Source organism: Abramis brama (genome assembly GCF_963993115.1).
Source record: "Abramis brama genome assembly, chromosome: 9".
NCBI classification, from domain to species: Eukaryota; Metazoa; Chordata; class Actinopteri; order Cypriniformes; family Leuciscidae; genus Abramis; species Abramis brama.
This window is the reverse complement of record NC_139971.1, coordinates 13,445,911-13,465,912: the sequence shown is the minus strand read 5'-3', so window position 1 is coordinate 13,465,912 and position 20,002 is coordinate 13,445,911. Positions and strand designations below refer to the sequence as shown.

At 35.8% G+C, this 20,002-nt stretch overlaps 1 protein-coding gene across 4 annotated transcripts in view; it reads right to left on the bottom strand.

The window, feature by feature from the left end:
* The window catches only part of mafa (MAF bZIP transcription factor a), a 162,320-nt gene that overhangs the window by 100,318 nt on the left and 42,000 nt on the right, over window positions 1-20,002 (bottom strand). The window contains exon 3 of one of the 4 annotated variants that reach the window (XM_084124759.1): window positions 5,408-5,469. The exons of 2 other annotated variants lie outside the window; for them this stretch is intronic. The gene's annotated coding sequence lies outside the window, so the exon portion shown is untranslated. Of the gene's footprint in view, window positions 1-5,407; window positions 5,470-17,200; window positions 17,408-20,002 lie in introns of those variants that run through there. One more of the 4 variants, XM_084124758.1, reaches the window with a different exon arrangement.

Below are 20,002 nucleotides of genomic sequence, written 5' to 3'. Positions count from 1 at the left end.
TTAAACAAAACAAACCACTTTTATGATTTATTTTGCCATCAATGTTCAATAAAAACATTGAACACTGGTTCTGACTGTGGGTTATATAGTGAGTTGCGTCATCATTCAACTTGCAGGTAAGTGGAAATGCGGATTGGTTCTGAAAGTGGACAAACACCAGCCCCAATTGGGTGGAAAATAAATATCTTGCAACCTCATTACCAACCAGGCCCAAGGGGTTCGCTTTGGTAAGGTCTTCTGTTCTACATTACCAAACAAAAAACAGCATCACCGACATATTTACTTATTGTCAATGTTTTTGACGTTCAACATAAAATGCTCAAAAACCTGATGTGAATGTCTTGGTAGATTAGCCTCCTAGATAACTGCTATAAAATGTTACATTGTGAAAAAAAAAAAAAAAAGTCTTTCTCATAAGGATTCCACTGTTTGACCCAGCCTTCATCTTTAACAGGATTTTGGTGGGCTATTATTGTGGCTTCTCCCTGAGGCCTGGAGTCTTGTTCTCTTCTCTGAAAAAATAAATAAATAAAATTTGCATAGGACAACCTATTTAAAATACTGTCACTGACACCGAAAAGCTACAAAGTGGCAAAGACGTGTGGCATGCCGGAGGCAAACCGATCCCTCACTTTAAGAAAATTATACGCCAAGCAATAGGCTTGCAAAAACTCCATCATAATTAAAAATCAAGACAGTTTCTCTCCTTGAACAATTGACTAAAAACTGTAAAAACAGGTACTATGTACCATAAGTCACTTGTAATTGCTATTAATTAATTAATTAAGTAATGTAAAATAGGGTTCAATTTGTTAACATTAAGGAACGCAACATGAACTAACAATGAACAATATTTTTGACGGCATTTGAACTCTACATTCATTTCTACATATAATAATAAATTTTTAACATTTCAGGTTGTAGAATTGAACATTAGTTGTAATGTTTATTAATAGCGAAGAATTAACAATGAAAAGTAATATGTGTATAAATTAGCATTAACCAAGATTAATGCTAAATTCTCTACAGAAGAAAAAAAAAAAAAAAAAAAAAAAAACAGTATTATCTTATAATTGAAATTCATTTTCAAAGTTTGTATTATGCTCAACTGTTACAGAGAAAGATGAACAATATGAGTTTGTCGGACTCAAGAAGGTGGATTGGTTTTTAGTGGTCTTCATCGCCATGGTAACTTACAGCACACCGCTAACCTGCCCCGGAGTGGGTTTTATTCTGGGTTAAAGGTTGCAAACCAAAACTGGACCAATCAGTTGTGAGCAAAGTGGCATCTATCTGATGCAATAAATCCACTCCCCTTGCATCTCTCGCTCCAAATTAAAGCAGTTAATTTTGGGGGAAAAAATGTAGACATAAAATTGCATGTCTTCTACTGCTAAATATTTATTATATTTATAATATGTTATGTTAATTATGACTATGTATAATTCATATAATATATTCATATAATTATTATATTAATTGAAAAATAATATATAAAAATGTGCATATATGTATATATATATATATATATATATATATATATATATGATTTAATATATATATGATTTAATATATAATGCTTTTAAACATTAAACTGTGTTCTCTTTTGAGCTCTTTGTGAACCTACATAAATTATTATTTAAATTCAGTTGATACACATGCATTGATATAGTCAGTGATTTATTTCAGCTGCATTCTCAAACTTACACTGTAGCAGCAGTTTATTCCTGCCTTGTAAATGCATTTAAATTCTCGCGAGAGGTGAATTAAACTGGCTGTTCACAGCATGTCACACTTTCTAGAGTTAATCACAAACTCTGGCTCAAACCCTGAGTTGCTGAACCTGACCTAAAGTAGTTTGGATTTGTATGGTTTTACCATCTAAAATCTACTCTGAAACTCAGAGTTTGTTCAACTAGCATCATGCAACAGGCCTCTGAAGTACTACCACAGAAAAAAAAAAACTAAAACTAATTCATTTCAAAACTGATAATATAACGCAGAGCTTAATATATGTTTAAGAAACTTCTGAAGCACACATTCTGAAGCATGATATGCTTATGACTTATTTTTGCTGTTTCCTGTGATTAATGGGGTTTTGATAGATCAGCAGTCTTTTATTAGGAACAAAAGAATAAAGGCTGATTGTGGGACTTGAGGGCAGGTGGACTGTTGCGTGTGTGACTGTGTTTTGTGTGTGTGTGTTCTGCACCATGCGTCTAAATAGCAAATATGCTTATAAATCACAATGATTTGTGCGGGGCAGCAGAATGGACGGTAGAGCGAAAACTGGCCAAAAGAATAAAGAGTCATCATATTCATATTAATTTTGATATTCTGTTGTAGTCTTGTATACTATTCACACCACAGGCAGTATTTTTCACTTTAAAAAAGCTCTTATGTTTTTGTTCGATACTTACAGATCTGTTTTCCTTTACATGGTGTTTATCAAACTGTGTCTGCGAGGGCGACGTGAAAGCAGGATGAGGCCCTTCCTGTTGCCGAGCCCATTTCAGGTGATAATATAACGTTGCTTCTTGCATGTTATGTGACACTTTCTAAAATAAATGAAACACTATTATGTGGCACTAAAAGCGTGTTCAGTTTTATCTGAAACAGATCAACATGAATCTGACAATACTTTATTGCAATATGGTTGTACGCAAGTTAGAAAAGAGATTAAAAATGCTTGAAGATGAAGAAACATATACAAATGCACCTACCTACATTGCTTGGTAATCATAAAAAAAACAAAAAAACAGTTAGGATAATTAACTTAGTAATTAACTAAATAACTTAACTTAATATGTTTATTAATTATTAGCTATTAATAACAATGTTATTAATTATTAATACATTCAAATTTGGGTGTTGGTGTTATATGAAGTTCACAGCGGTAACCCATTGTACTGTAATTCACTGCCTTTGGTGACATACTGTTTTATTTTATGCTATAAAAAATATAGCTGGAGTAAACTACATATTATTAATTTCAAAGAACACCATAATGTACAAAGAAAAAAGAAGAAGATCATTTTACTGTATGGGATTTTCACAGCATCAAACAGCATATTTAATGTCACTACACACAGGTTAAACACACAGGAAGGAACCTCCAGAGGATATGATACAACTTTCATAAATTCTTGCACTCTCTCTCTCTCTCTCTATCTCTCTCTCTTTCTTTGTCTATTCCCTCAAGAGCATTAGCGTTCTCCACTTCCCCCCATCCTGAGCTTTCTGCAAACTAGCACTCTCACTGTCTATTGAAAGACACAAGAAAAATATCTTTAGCCAGACAGTACCCATCTCCAGTGATGAGAGCCGGAGCACAGAGAAACTGCTAGTTGCAGACTATCCACAATATTTATTTTATAATCCTGAAGTGTGACACATGCACAGCCATAGTTATGGTTAAAAATAGTTAAAACAGATTTTGAAAAAGACTGCTTTTAGCCCCTTTCATATTTTTGGCATATACAGATTTTTTTTTTCTTCCAGAGTTTTTGGCAAGGTGAGGTTCATGCTTATAGGTCAAAAACGTGGAACGGTATACTACACAAGTGCATCATATAACATGTTTAAAGTTTTTAATTAATGTATAAATTAGTATATGATGTAATACTATAGAGAGTGGGCAGAGAGTGGAAGTGCCGGAGGTGAGTGGTTTTTAGCATGTATTGTGTGGTTGCTTGGGCATTTCTTATGTTCTGGTCCCTACATATGGTTAAGTTTCCTCCTTCAGTGTAAGTCTATGGTATTTTTAAACCAATTTATCATCTTGTAGGCAAATATTGTTAGTCTTAACTACCCGTAACTGTTTAGAAAAACATATGATTTGGGGTTTCATTCATGCCCAGTTTGTGCCATGTTATATGCTAAAAGTTAACAATTAGGGTTTTAACTTTTAGCAATAGTAGCAGTCATAATTGATTTAGTAAACGGCACTAAATAACAGAAACAATCCAGATCAATTCAGACAGAAGCCATGCCGACCACAGACTAAATATTCTACGAATGTCTTAGGATGTGGTTGGCCAAGTAGGCTGTTATCGATGGTATGTGTGCACCATGCGTGTGTGTGTGTTTAGTGTGTTTACAGACAACATGAAAGAACTGGAAAAAAAAGAGAGAATTAAATGAAGCAATCACAGCAGATGAATCATCACACAAGTGCCATGTTTGGATTATTTACCTTTATTTCACCATTATGTTACATGTGAGCTCTGAGCGATATCTCTGAGCGCCTCAGCTGCTCTGTGACTTTCCGTGTTTGAGGGTGAGAACAACAAAGGAAAGAGAGAGAGAGAGAGACAGAGAGAGAGAGAGACAGAGACAGAGACAGAAGAGTGCTCCATCTAAAGCCTCAACCACATCCTCTAACACATCTGTCAGTAGCAACTGCGCTACCGAACTAAACGCTCTCTCACACACACACACACACACACACACACACACACACCTCTCGTTCTATTTCTTCCTCACACACACACTAAAACTGTGAGTTCCGGGAAATCACATTAACATAAGTGTGACTGTTAACAAGCGGCCGCTAATCATTCACCATCTTAACATATTCATGGTTGGAAGGAGTTGACTCAAGGCATCACTGCACCTCTATCTCAAAGCAAGCTGAAATATTCCATACACGAGCATTAATACATTAAAAAAAAGTTATTGCATAGATATTGTGGGGATACTACTGAGGAGGAGAAAATGTGTCTTAATAATGTGAATTTTATTGGTTAAACAGTATGTGATGGACAATTTATAAATCACCAAATAATTTGTACCTTTTATTTATTTATTTATTTATTAACCTTTTATTTGTACATTTTAAGTAAATAAATAAATAAATGTTCTCACACAAACCTCACTTTAGAATACTGAAAACAATGCATCAAAAATTCTACAAAACTTATTTTGTGTTTTTAGGGATTTTTTTTATTTTATTATTATTTTATTAATTTTCACAATTTGATCAGTCAATTTTCTTTTTTTTACTTTCTCATACTGTGTAAATGTTTAATAGTAGGAGATGTTTAATCTGGCAGGCTGACAGTAGAGGTCAGGACGGGGGCTAAGAGAAGAAGATTTGAATACGGCACATCAAAAGAGAAGAGATGCTCTCCGGATACCATTTCCAAAATCTGTGTCACTGTCCATTTGGTGAAAAGCAAAAACAGCGTGGAAATGGATTAAGCAGAGAAGTTTAATACTTGGGGTTAAGAGTTTGTTCAAATCCCTTCTCCTAACTATGAGCAATGGTATGATGGCTGTCTTCGCTGTATAAAAATTAACAGATCAAACAGACTAATGTTTCAGTTTACAGAAACAACTCAAAAACTGAAGCAACATGTGACTAATTCATTTAACATTTTGAGTGAAGCATAAAGAAAAAAAACCTGTCAAGGCGTCTCTTTAGATGTCTTCAGGGGGGGGAAGCTCTTTAAAAGACTTGAAATGCCTCTGTAGGGTAAAAGACAATAGGTGGCATGAATATAATGATGTTGTGAAGGCCCTTGTTTGCATCATGTTTTATACTCTGAGCATCCCTTGATGCATATCTCTTTACACACTCACAATTCAAAAAGCTAGACAAGACAACAGCCTCTTTAGATGAACTTTCCACAAGCTGAAGCTAGTTTATCAATGTTTACTTTTTATTCCAAAAACTGAGAATAAAGATTTATTTACAACAGTCATTATTTTAGCTTTGTAGCTACGTTCCAAAACCTAGTCGGCCATAAAGCACGTGTGCCTGCATTCCCTTACCTAAGATAGTTTTAAGAACAGATCTACTCTTATTTGGTTGTATTCTTATAAATGCTTTTTTTAGGACATAAGATCACAAGATGTACATTAAGTTTTAGGATCTTGTCCAAGAATCTTCCTTTGTGAAACCGCAAAACTCCTCCACTTCATTCACAAGTGTTTTTTGCTAGTTTCAGCCTGACGCAGTTATCATTTTCTCGTCCTGCGCTACATTTTTTAAATAGCAAATGCATTTGCGCCCATGGGCATGTGCTGGTCTGAAAACAAGGTGTGTTCTGGCGCATTGTTGACGCGTTGCTATTTTGAAGCAACTGAAATAGACTGCGCCATTGACCAACAAAAAGCTGGTCTAAAGTCAATGGCGCAATATATATATATTTTTATTTAAAGAGTGAGTTAGTAATATGCCGGGTCCACAACGCACATCCACTCTGCTTATTACACACACAGGGCGCAGCAGCACACAATCATGCCAAATATTAAAAATAAAAGGATTACAATGCAAAATATTAATATTGTGTACATAAAGATATGGTGGAATCCAGCTTGTCCCGTAGATGGTCTGCTTGTGTGCTTTAACCTCGTGCACCAACAGATCCGTTTGCGCTCTGGAGACATGTTCAGTTTTTCCGCTTGCAAATTCCGTCACGTAAATAGCAATCCACCATGGCGTGAGCGCAACTGGCTTTTAAAGGGAATGGGAGATGAGACTTTGGTTGGTTTATTTCACGTTACGCCCAAAACACACCCATTACGTTAAAACTAGCAAAAGGGGATTAACACGCCCTAAGTGCACTTGCGTCCTGTGCTTAAGACATTGCGCTTAGATCGTTAAAATAGGGCCCTTTATGTGTTTTGACCATTAATTTCCACAACAACAAAATTTTGGGGGGCTGGAAATGCAAACTTTTAAAAACAGGTTTCAAAGTGCAAGTTTTTGAAAATGATACCATTATCATCTAAAAAAAACAAAACAAAGATTTTATGAAAACTGCGACGTCATGTGCATGCGTATTACCTGTTCAGGCTATAGGCACATTTTTTTATTTTTTTTTTACAAAGTGACATTGCCAACTAGTGGCCTGGCGTGCATAATACAGTGTTTTTAGTTGTTTTCACGGATCTGTGTCTGTCCTTGAAAAACAAAAAAGGAAAACCTTTTCTGTTTTTAGTACATCATTGTCATTTAAACATACCCTGACTGAGCAGAAAAACTGCATGCCCTAAATTTACCTGAACGTCTAGTCTAAGGTAAGTTTAATGGAAAGCCAGACTTTTGACAACATTGACAAAGCAAATACCCAGAATTTGTTTTTCTCTAATATTTACTACAGGTTAATGTTTGAAATAACTTACTCTCAGAATTATTTTATTTATTTATTTGTGCAAAATTGTACCTTTGGGGCTAAAACAGCTTGTTAACGGGCCAGTACCCTGAAAGAGACATTTCCGTGCCTTATTTACCCCTAAAATGTTTATAGTAATACCTGAAGGGTACATATTACTATACACTAAGCCTTAGAGTCTAAGGTACTAATATGAACTTGTGTAGATAAGGTACAAAGTTGTCTCTTTAACTCTTTTCCTGCCCGCGTTTTTGAAAAAAAGTTGCCAGTCACCATCAGCGTGTTTGATTATTTTCATTTAAGTTTCATGGCCCCCAGAATATTTTGTTTTGTGAATATTTGAACATGCAATATATCAAAAGAAAGAACAGAGCCTCTGCTTAAAAAAAAAAAAAAACTCCATCAATGACGGGAAAAGAGTTAAGGGCACTTCCCCAGTCAATGACAAATGTGCAATCTTTGAAATCTGAATTTATTTTATTTAAGCTTTTTCCAAGTTTGCAGTTGATCTTTTAAGCTCATGAGAAGGTCAAGCTGGTTATTGTCTGAATTGATACTATAATAGTTGTCAGAGTGTCCAAATTCTTAAATGAATTTAAATTAACCAAGAGCAAGGGTGTCCAATCCTGCTCCTAGAGGGCCACTTTCCTGCAGAGTTTACCTCCAACACACCTGCCTGGAAGTTTCTACTGACCCTGAAGACCTTGATTAGATGGCTCATGTCTGTTTAATTAGGGCTGGAGCTTAACTTTGTTGGAAAGTGGCCTCCCAGGAGCAGGATGGGATACCCTTGACCAGGAGCATCCAGAGACACCAACCCAAAAAAGGTTTAACAAGTCCTCTTGTTCTTTCTGCATTATATCAAAGCAGTCATCCAGACCTTTTTATGTTCATGTTTCAGTGTTTACTGTGTACACTTCCCGTATTCTTGCTACTTGGCAACCTTGTAAAATTGTCCCTCTGTGATGCTTTCCGCAGTGCTTTTTTTTTTCTTTTTTCTGTGGAGGTCAAAGTGGTGCATCGTGTTTGTGTTCATAGGGGTGTTGGATCCCTGAGGAAAGTTATGTGAAAGTGACTGTATTTTTACAGTCCTAATCAGGCACAATAACGACAAGTAACACTACATTTTGTCTTCTGATTATTAGGCTTCATGTAATTTACACAGAACTCACTGGACAGAAATCCAACTCGTCATGCATATTAAACGTTTAAAAAATGAATGCTTGATTGTCATGAATGCTTGAGGCATGCTTGATTGTCATGTAATATCCAATGTTTCTTAATTTCCTCAAACAGTAACAAAAAAATAAAAAATAAATCTATGGCATCTATAGAAACTTCACAGAAGTTAAAATAAAATACACTGTATGTGTTCTTAGTTTTACATTCATTCACAGCTGTGCAGTGCATTGCAAATGCACAAGAGTGCGCAAATAGAGGGAACTAATCCACACAATTTTCTGTTTTGATTGTTCAGGCTGTGATTTTGTTGCATACTGCAGCATTTCTGCTTTCAGTGCGGACAGAAAATTTGCTTAATGGTGGAATATTATTGTGTCACGCCTAGTTATGACACTGTATAAGGTGTTCAAGGTGAGTAAACAATAGTGACAAGCGGGTTTGACAGAGACAAAATTCTGGAAGATTTAAACAAGAAAGAAAACAGAAATATGCCATGCTTATATGTATACATGTCATCTTGAAATTAGCATGTCCTCAACCATGCACGCATCAGACACAAATGCATAATGTGTGAAATGTTTGAATTGTATCGAATTTAAGACTCACTAGAAGAGTCTCACACACACTTCCAGCAGTCCCCCGAGGGCAAAGCTGGACAACTCAGCCGAGGCTTTTTATGACAAATATTGACCCTCTTGCCAGGGTGTGTCGCAAAAACTCTGCCCAGACAGACAACAAAAATAACTGTAACTATATCACAACTTCCTGCCAGAGGGAATGAATCTCTAGATATGAGCCCGCATGGAGGCTATTTCTGTCCGCAGCGGGCTGCAGCGCTGCATGCAGGAGACCCAGGCGCAGGACCCTTCCCTGGAGATGTGTGAGTGTGGGAATGTGTCAGGATGCTGCAGATTACCGTAATAAGAGTGTATAAAGGTTTAGGGGTGTAAGACCGAGCGCTAGTACAAGTGTAATGGACTGCCAGCAATAGTGTATGTGTCAGAAAACAGCGGCATTGATGGATTAGGAGAAGAAAACTGGAGGGCTGGTGGGTGTGTTAATAGGGAAGAGAATTACAGTAGGAAACTGGGGTGAGAAAGGTCACATTGTCTGCAGAAAGATAGAAAATACCCATCCACCTCTTTTGTTGTATTTCAAATATTCCAAAAGCAGATGAACAGCTCACAAACTCCAGGGAGTCTTTACAATATAAATATATCAGTTTAGAAAATGTTCATTTACACACACACACACACACATACAGCGCACACCCACATGCACAACACCACATGGATAGGGTTCAAGATTACAGTCTTACAGAAAACTTAAGTGAATTTGTGCGCACTTAAAAGCTTTCACGCTGATTATTTACAAGTGTGCCCTCTACCCCACCATATGCTGCAGATTTTGTTTAATTATAATAATACTGGAGTCTTTGTCCAACAAACTCCATTTAAGTAATAACTATATTTCTATAATGTTCAGAGCATTTTTCTTAAGCCCAGATCCATTTAATTAAGCCAAATGTCAGTTAAGAGGCTGTTTGAAATATTAAGTGCATCGGGAAGGGGAGAAATACGTTTAGTTAGAAATCTAAGAGATGTGGCTGGTTTTGCAGGGGGAGCACTTGCTATGGCAGAAGCTTCATTGCTGGTTTAAGAATTAGAATGTCTTTCATTTTGTGAGGAACGGTTGAGGTTTCAGTGGGGAGTTGTATAATTCACTGTTCAATTACAGGAATCAGCAGTCAACCTGACAATCACACTACAATAAAGTGCACGGTTAAGCAAAAATACAAAACCATTCACTCCAAAAGCGTAAAAAAAATGTAAATGAAAATGGCAAGCTATTCAAATGCGAGCAAAGCGAAAAGGCAAAACGCAGAATATGAAACTTCACACCAAGCGTGAGAAAAAAAGGCAGTGTGAAGTGAATCAAATTATTCACACCACGAACAAAGCTAATATTTGTAGGTCTGAAAAAAAAAAGTGAAAACGGTATGAACACATGACCTGTGGTCACACATGGTCTGTGACACAAATCTAAGTAAATCTGAGTAAAAAAAATAAGATTTTATCCTTGATGTAAACAGGTCCATTAGAAGTGGTTTGAAAGAGAGTGACAACGAGAGAAGGTAAAGGTTCAGCCTGACCTCGCAAGCAAAACTGAAAGAAACGAAAAAAGACACAAAGGAATAGTGAAATCTTTGAAGTGTATGTTAACTGTTCTTGTTATTAAATGTCTGAAAAATCCCTTCTTCCCCCTCATACTTGATTTGCTTTCAACATCAGAGGGACACATTTCAATTGACCCTTCGCAGGGAGTTTGATTGACAGGCTATCTGACCAATCATAACGAATACGCCATTTTTGTCTGACAAAGCAGTCAGGAGAGTTTCATTCTTTCTTATGTTCATTTATGTTTCTTTGATGCTATAAATTAACTAGAAGGAAGAGAAGATCGGTTCACGAGCAGCTTTAACTGAGGCTCTACAGCGATCTGTCAGACACATTTAAGAGCCACAAAACGGTATTTATTTATTTTGTTAAAAAATGACCAAATTTGAAAGCTGAGACTTTGTTTCATATCAGAAGTAATCTGGTCTGTCCTGTCTGTCAGCACGTTGTCAGTGTCCTCTCTGCTCCGCTATGTATGTTTCACTGCGTGAGAACATGGTGGGGCATGAGAGCGACGTGGCTTGTCGGACAGAGCAACATTAATTAAAAGGGGCGGGTCTTTGCGAACGGTCAATTGACACACATCAAATTCAAAGCAAGAGAATGTTTAGGCTACTGTACAGAAGCTGTGGGCTCTTCACTGACCCTCGTGTTTTCTGGGACTGAAGTGTTTGTGTATTCTAAGGGCATTATTAAAGCTGAGCGTGAAAAAATGCATCCTGCTATAAAACAGCAGCCCCACAAAACAAGGCCCATTTACTACTGAAGAAATGCTCACGCATTTGTTCAAGTACACATGCATTGCTTTCTTACAAATTGAGATTCACTTTTTATACTGTATTCTGAACATTAGGTTATTAGGTGCTGTACACTGGTAGACTGCTACTGAACAATTGCCATGTAGTTATTTCACTTTATGCATTTGGATTTTAGATTGTAACAAGTTTATGGACAATGCTGTATTAAATATTTAACTTTGGATGGTCACACACACGCACACACGCACACACACACACACACACACACACACACACACACACACACACACACACACACACACACACACACACACACACACACACACACACACACACACACACACAGTGTTCGGTAGATTACTCACAAAATGTAGTCAATTACTGAATACAAATTACATGACAAAAGTAGTACAACAAAAAATGTGTTATGTACTACATCTAGTACATAACACATTTTTTATCTAATCTGATTTATTTTAGATTTTTTTTTTTCCTAACTTGTTTATACTGATATAAAAATACAAATAGAAAGAACATCAATTCCATTCTTTATAATCAACAACATGAAGTACATTAAACATTACATTACATCAGGGTTTCCCAAACTGGGGTTCTTACTCTGATGAAAAGGTTATAATTAATAAAATCTTAAAAATGTTAAATTAAAATACATAAATCATAAAAAAAGTAAAAAAAAAAAATAAAAAAAAAGGATTAAACTTATTTGTTTATACTTTGAGGCTTCTTCATTTTAAGATGGCTTAAGCATTTTAAGCCATCTAACTAGTCGCAGGTCTGTGTGGGCAGTTCCACAAACCTTTGAAGACATTACGCACATATAAGCAATAGGCTTTTATTTATTTATTTATTTAGAAAGGGACATTTACAAGATAACAAATGGAGAATAAATAAATTATTAATAATATACTGCTATTTTTAAACACTATGTATTCATATATTATGTAAATATTATGTAACCAATAAAAACTGTAATTTAAAAAGTAATGTAATCTAATTACAAATATTACCTTGAACTGGGGACCATCTTGCTGTGAGGCCACAGTGTTATCATGCTACTATATTATCAAGAACATGATATTATGTTACAGAAAACACTATGCACAACCCTCACTGAGATAACACACACTGTCACTCAGAACACACTGAGAGTAAAAACACTAGCATCAAACACCAGTACAGAAAATACAAACTTTTCATCTTTACAGTTTGAACAATTTCAGTGACTTCATACAAAGTAATATTTTCTTCAAAGAAAAGAGTGACATTCTTTCACATGATTTATTTAAATTTTTAGAACATAACAATTCTTTAAGGTAAATGGAAATTAGCAGTTTGCTTCAATAGTCTGTAGTAATTTACGGAATTACAGTAACTAGTGCAAAATGCCCATGCAAAATCAGTTTTTGTGTGTGTTTTTAGTAATTGTTGGTTTGGTGCCCGTGAAAGAGACTGTGAACGCATTGAATTCAGGGAGCAGGCTAGGTTACTACAAATGATGGCTGTGAATAAACTATAATATTCAGAAGTAAACAGTGTAGCTGACTGAGTGTTTATGAATACCACAACCTTCTAAGTGCTAGTGCAAAATGCCCGTGCAAAATCAGGTTTTGAGTGTGTTTTTAGTAATTGTTGGTTTGGTGTGTTTGAGTGCTCATTGTTACAATTACACAGCAAAAGTTCAGTGACATTTTTATTTGTACATGGTAGAAAGCACACAGTGAACTCCGAGAAAACGCTATGCTTGAGGAAACAGTTTGTGAATAGGCTACTACAAATGATGCCCGTGAAAGAGACTGTGAACACATTGAATAGGATATGTTTAGCTGGTGAATAGCATAGGCTACTATTACACAGTAGCGATAACGTTAAGCGCACCAGAATGAAATCTTCAGAAGTAAACAGCATAGCTGACTTACAGATTCAGTTAACATCCACAAATTAATAAGCGCGTCGATTCAGGGAGCAGTGCAAAGTGCCCGTGCAAAATCAGTTTTTGTGAGCTGATCGCCGTCAAAAAAGTTCAGGAGATATTTCTTAGTGATGGCTGATTTCAACAGTTTCAATATGATAGCATTTTGAAAAAAAAGTGTCATGAATTTATTGCATTTTTTGGGAAAAATAATCCGTTTTTTATATCTGGATTTGAATTTTTTATGATATTATAACCTAAAGATGCTATGTGAAAGTTTGAAACAGAAAATAGTGGTTTTCATCTTGCCACTTTCTTGGTAAAGAAAACACATTTTTACTAAAATTAATCAAAATGGATTTATCACGTTCTGGAACCAAACTATAATATTCAGAAGTAAACAGTGTAGCTGACTGAGTGTTTATGTCAGAATGTTTATTTTTAAACCACATCCTTCTTGGGGCTTCTTTGACCGATACAACCCTCTAATGTCAGAATGTTTATTTTTAAACCACAACCTTTTAAAAATGATATATTTAACGATATCTTTAGCATTTCTCATCCAAACAACGTCAAACTTGGCACTGCACTTACTCGTGCCCGTGGCAAGACACCTGTCGAATTTGAAATCCATCGGACTAACGGTTCGAGAGATATGTGGTTAAAAGACACACAGACAGACAGACAGACACACAGACAGACAGACACGCAAAATGCCCGTGCAAAATCAGTTTTTAAGTGTGTTTTTAGTCATTGTTGGTTTGGTGTTTGAGTGCACATTGTTACAATTACACAGCAAAAGTTCAGTGACATTTTTATTTGTACATGGTAGAAAGCACACAGTGAACTCCGAGAAAACGCTTGAGCAAACAGTTTGTGAATAGGCTACTACAAATGATGCCCGTGAAAGAGACTGTGAACGCATTGAATAGGATATGTTTAGTTGGTGAATAGCATAGGCTACTATTACACAGCAGCGATAACGTTAAGCGCACCAGAATGAAATATAATATTCAGAAGTAAACAGCATAGCTGACTTATAGATTCAGTTTACATCCACAAATGAATAAGCGCGTCGATTCAGGGAGCAGTGCAAAGTGCCCGTGCAAAATCAGTTTTTGTGAGCAGCTAATCGCCGTCAAAAAAGTTCAGGAGATATTAGCGATGGCTGATTTCAACAGTTTCAATATGATAAAAAATAACTTTTATATTGATTCAATGGATTAATTGCATTTTGAAAAGTGTCATGAATTTATTGCATTTTTGGGAAAAAATAATCAGTTTTTATAAAAAAAAAATTGAAAATCAAAATCTGGATTTGAATTGTTTATGTTATTATAACCTAAAGATGCTATGTGAAAGTTTGAAACAGAAAATATGGTTTTCATCGTGTTTATATCAGAATGTTTATTTTTAAACCACAACCTTGTTGGAGCTTCTTTGAATGATACAACCCTCTAATGTCAGAATGTTTATTTTTAAACCACAACCTTCTAAGTGCTTCTTTTACTGATATTTTTAACGATATCTTTAGCATTTCTCATCCAAACAACGTCAAACTTGGCACTGCACTTACTCGTGCCTGTAGCGAGACACCTGTCGAGATTGAAATCAATCGGTTCGAGAGATATGCGAGTAACAGACATACACACACACACACACACACACACACACACAGACAGACAGACAGACAGACAGACGTTTCTGTAATTTATAGATAGATGAGAAAAAAAAGGTAGAAACTAAAAGTGCATACTGTAATTCGAACAAATAATTGAGGGGCTAATCCTGCCTCCCTCTAGCATCAGGCACAAGGATGAAATCTATTCTGTTTTGAATGTGTGGTTCACAGTTTTGACAGCAGTGTGTTAGCATTTGAACAAAGTGCTGTAAATCCACAGTGTTGTGCAGGTTGTGGTTAAAGTCATGGGATAAGTGTGTAGAGTTTTGAAAACTGTGTTCAAGCAATGAAAAATGAACTAGAGTTTGGTCCACATGAACTGCTGCTGTGCAGACTATAGTTAGAGTTTTGCACATGTGACTCCAGTTGTGCCCACTGTCGTTTAGCAATCGAAAAAAACTGTAGCACATTCTTTGAAGAACCAGCACAAAGACGGTTTAAGGAGCCACATTTTTTTGTATGGCATTCTCTGTTGTAGAACCTTTTAATTTTTTCAAGATTAACTAACCAATTTTATTATTATTTTTATTTATTTTTTTATTCTATTTATTTTTTTTTTTTTCATTTTGTCATGAGTCCCCAGGCTGTTCTGACCGGCTTTTTAGACAAACACAAAGGTAGATCTTGCAGGTTGGCTATGATGTCTCAAAGCTGGTCAGGTTAATTGTTTACTAGGAGTGTGCCTCTGTGGTAATCAGCAGTTATCATCTTGATTTTGTGGTTTACAATATAACCATAACCATACTCAAAGACCCATGACCCCTTCTCAGAAAGAGTGTGCCAATTTTATGAATAGACAAATACTAGAGATTTTTCACTGAGGTTTCCTTTTCAAGTCCCCTGCCAGTATGCAAGAACAATTCCTGATATTGTTAACAGAATATTATGGATTTGGAAAAGGTTTTCTGGTAACAAAACATGCTTAAAGAAATAGAGTTGCCTTCATATTTCTGTCATTAAACCTAAATAAGCTTTAGGTAGCATGCTAACTTCAACCCGTTCATTAAAATTCTCTGTCAATTGTTACTTTCCAAGGACAGTAGTTGGACTGAAAGGGAAAACAGACCATAGAACTTTATGCCAATGTTTGATATAGCACCCCTTGTGGCAACGCTGAGAATGCAAGCTTGCTTAGCAAGAAAAGTTTACATTCATATATTTTAGAGTATGTATTGGGCTTTTAAAATGCATATACAGTTTATCAGTATGTCTTGACTGTGAATAGAACACATGATTTTCCTGGAATTATGCTATATGGTGAGTTACAGGTATAGAGTTTAGTATATTTAGTATAACTATCTTTTTTTTCTTCATTTTATCTATGAATAATCTGTACATATGTGTGTGAAAGACCTAAACAGGCCCTGCATGATGGGTGATTAGACCAAGAATTTACAATTATTATTCACAAATCCACAAATGAACTTATGCAGATATGGAGAGACATCATATAGTCTTCCTGCTTTGAGTGCGATTGGAGTTGAGGGGGTTGGGGGGAATGGAATATTAATTTTCTCTGTGAAAAGATGATCCCCACAGGGGAGTGGGAATTTCTGCACAGTCTGCAGTACACTGGTTCATATCTGGAGGCGTTTCTCTGGGCTGGGGGGTTCTTATTAGACTCTTGGAAACAACAAAAGAACTTCTAGATCGGACTTATGGTGGAGGTTGATGCTAGCAGTTTATCTGTTTAAATAAAGTCCTGTGTAACACTCTGCAATTGTGTTTTATCATTACATTATATCTAACTACAATTATTTTCTTATTTTCTCTTCAAGCGTTTTCATGTGAAATCTAAATGAGACCCACATACTTACCATACTGATTTATATTTTAAATATATATTAACCCTTTCAAAGTTATTTAAGGTGAAGTCATGTTGATTTAGACACGTTTTGCCATTGAGATTACAGGGGGAAAAGTGTCCCTATCAATCTGAATTCCCTCCTATTATTTGTGGTGTTTCGTGTATTGTATAAATTGGATATCAAATCTTCCCGTTTTACCATTTAAAGAAATACAATAGAGAATAGGATGAACAAGGGTGAAAATCCACATAGCAGTACATTAACATGGTAACACTTTGCAACAAGGTTCATTTGTCAACGTTGGTTAATGTATTAACTAACATGAACTAACAATGAGCAATACATTTGTTACAGTTTTTAAAAATACGGCTGTTCATTGTTTGTTCATGTTAGTTCACAGTACATTAACTAATGTTAACAAATACAACATTCTATTTAAATAATGTATTACTAAATGTTGAAAGTATACATTAACTAAGATTAATAAATGCTGTAGAAGTATTGTTAATTCTTAGTTCATAGATCTCTAAGGGCAAGTAAAAATGTTCAGTCTTGGACTCAGCTCATCATCCGGAGCAGTCTGGAAAATGTCTTGAAGAGTGACGCACACCGGTGGGGGTTTTCACCCAATGCATCGTAGGTTATTGAGTACTCTTGGATTTCCTCTTCCACCCACTCTGATCGCTTGAGGCCCAGGTCCAACTCAGTGATGAGTGCTACACGTTCCACACATACGTATGTAAATGTCTCCTTGAAATGGTAAAAACATCACTTGCTTATTCATGCTCTGACCTATGAAAATACACTTCTTATACTTTGTTATATCTATTCTGGGTCAACAGCATTCATAACGGTAAAACAATGATTCATTCCAGAATAGTATTAAATGTCAAAACTACACCATCTTAAATAACTCACCAAAGAAAATCACTAAAGACTCCATGAAGTCGCTTAATGAGTGCAATTTTCTTTCATGAGTTGATGTATTTCCTCTTAAAACATAAAGTTGGAATTTGACATATCGTCCTTCTTTTAAACCGCCTTCCCCCCTCCTTTTTTTCCTTTTAATCACAGCTATGAGCCACAATTTCCTATTTGATATTGCTAGACAGAACAGAATATGGCATCATTTGGTAGTGATTTACTCATTCTAGAGAAAATTCTTTGGGGCAAAAATACAATTTTGAAAGATGAGTCTCCAATATTTTTGGCCTAAAAAAATAAAGTCTGTACATTTTTAATATGCATGTCTGTTAAATGTTAATTTTGCCAACTTTTAACATTACACTAGCATAGATAGCCTAAAAGCCATAACACTTGATTTTATGACGTTAAATTGACACCACAAAGTTTTCAATAGCAGGGACAGGCCATGGATTTTGCCATTCTGTTTTTGCAAATGTATTTTATGGAAAGCTCACAATACTTTCAAAGTTTAGAGTTTTCAGATGACATTTATGAGAGAATTAAATGATCATTTGTTGTGGTTTTACTGCTGGAGTTTGTCTTAACAGGCGATTATAATCCAGAATGTGGGTTTGGACACAAAGATGTAATGCGCTTCAAATGAAAAAGACGATGGAATCAAAAGGCAATGCGAACATTCAGAAGAGCTTTTGGTAGTTTCCTCTTTAACGGCACCCATGAAATCAACATGCCACACAAGTGTAGAGCTGTCTAGCCTCTAACAGTGTGTGTCAAAACATTTCCTGTTAGAAAATATGTTTAAAAAAAATTAAAAAAAATTCACAAAAATGTTGGAACAAATCTTTGCTGTAGCAATCAACTTCTGCAGTGAAGACAGAAGATGGGATTAAGGCTGCAGCTTTAAACCAACACCAAGAGCTGCAAGTACTCAAAAGCCTTTTTGACTGCGGTTCACTGTCCATAAACTGCGAAAAAATGAAAGTTTATCCTTCCAGCTGTCAAACTCAAATGGTGCTAATGCCATAATACTTGAGTTGTGAGACACACCATTTCTTTTCTAATAATAAAATTGTTAGTGCTCACTAATAGCATAGCAGGGGCCTGCCAAAAATCTGTTTTGCTGGAGAAACTGCACAAATCTACGGTGGCTCACTAGGTTCAAATCATGAAGCTTGTGTTATAGAACAACCAAATCGTTTTTATATGTTGCCTGTAGTGTACAACTAAATCATTCTTTCTCACAAAATGCATTTGTGAAAAGTTTTACTTAGACTATTGTGAAGTTACCTTCAGTTGGGATGGGCAGGATACATTTTGAATATCTATAAAAAAATGCAGATTTACTTTAATAACTAAAACAAAATCACAAATAGATTGATTTATGGACCTACGTGATTTATGAATGTGTCTATTTAAGTTTCTTTAACTTTGCACTTGTCTGATCAATTACAGACTTTTAGTTTGACAGTTTATGTTTCTTCTCATTTTGTATTCCATCAGCGACATCTGATTACTTAGTCATCTATTGTGTTCATTTAGCAGATTTTCAGTGCATTTTGTTCAAAAAGTGGCAGCTTAGACTGAAAGAAACCGTATGACCAACAATTAAAGTCATAGTTTCTATGTGAAAAGAAAAAACTGAAGAAATGTGCAGACTGATAAGAATTGCAGTGATTAGAATTGCTATCCATCATAAATTTTACTAACGGATATATAAAATGAGGTAATGCTATGCTAAGTATACCAAGTATACTTAAATATCTTTTAAGAGATTTGATGCCACTAACCTGAAAACCTTTGGCAAATCCACCTGGTACCATGTAAAAATGACTTTGCCTATGGATTGAGTAATGCCAGCCAATCAGAGTGCAAGTGACAAATGTTAGTTCTTGCCATTTTTGTGTGCAATATACTTCAGACAGTAAGTGACTGGACTGTGGGCAGGCCATGGGCGTGCCATCTGAAGCTATGACTATATAGCAATTACAACAAGATGTAGATCCACAGCACACATATAGCAATCTTTATCTCGGTTTAAAATGAATGAGCCACTTAGAGTGACTCAGTGAGGCGTGAGCTTTGCCTAATCTTTTCTCTTATATTTCAAGAAGAGGCAATTTTCTGCTAAATGTCATTACAATGTTTTTGCACAAGTATACCAGCAAAGTGGATCCATTAATTGTGGTTGGTTTTGAGGAGATAATTTCCCTCTGTTAAGCAGGCTGTAAAAACACATGGCTTAGAGTGTAATTACAGACGCAGACGCAGGGAAATTTATCTGCTGCTCAAATATATTATGAAGCCGGGAGTCATGTAAAAATTCATTTTCCTTTTGAAGAGCAGTTAAGCACATGCCGCACGTCAGCTCACCCAAAAGAGATATGGGTGATGTCGTTCACACTCAAATGAACTGAGAGC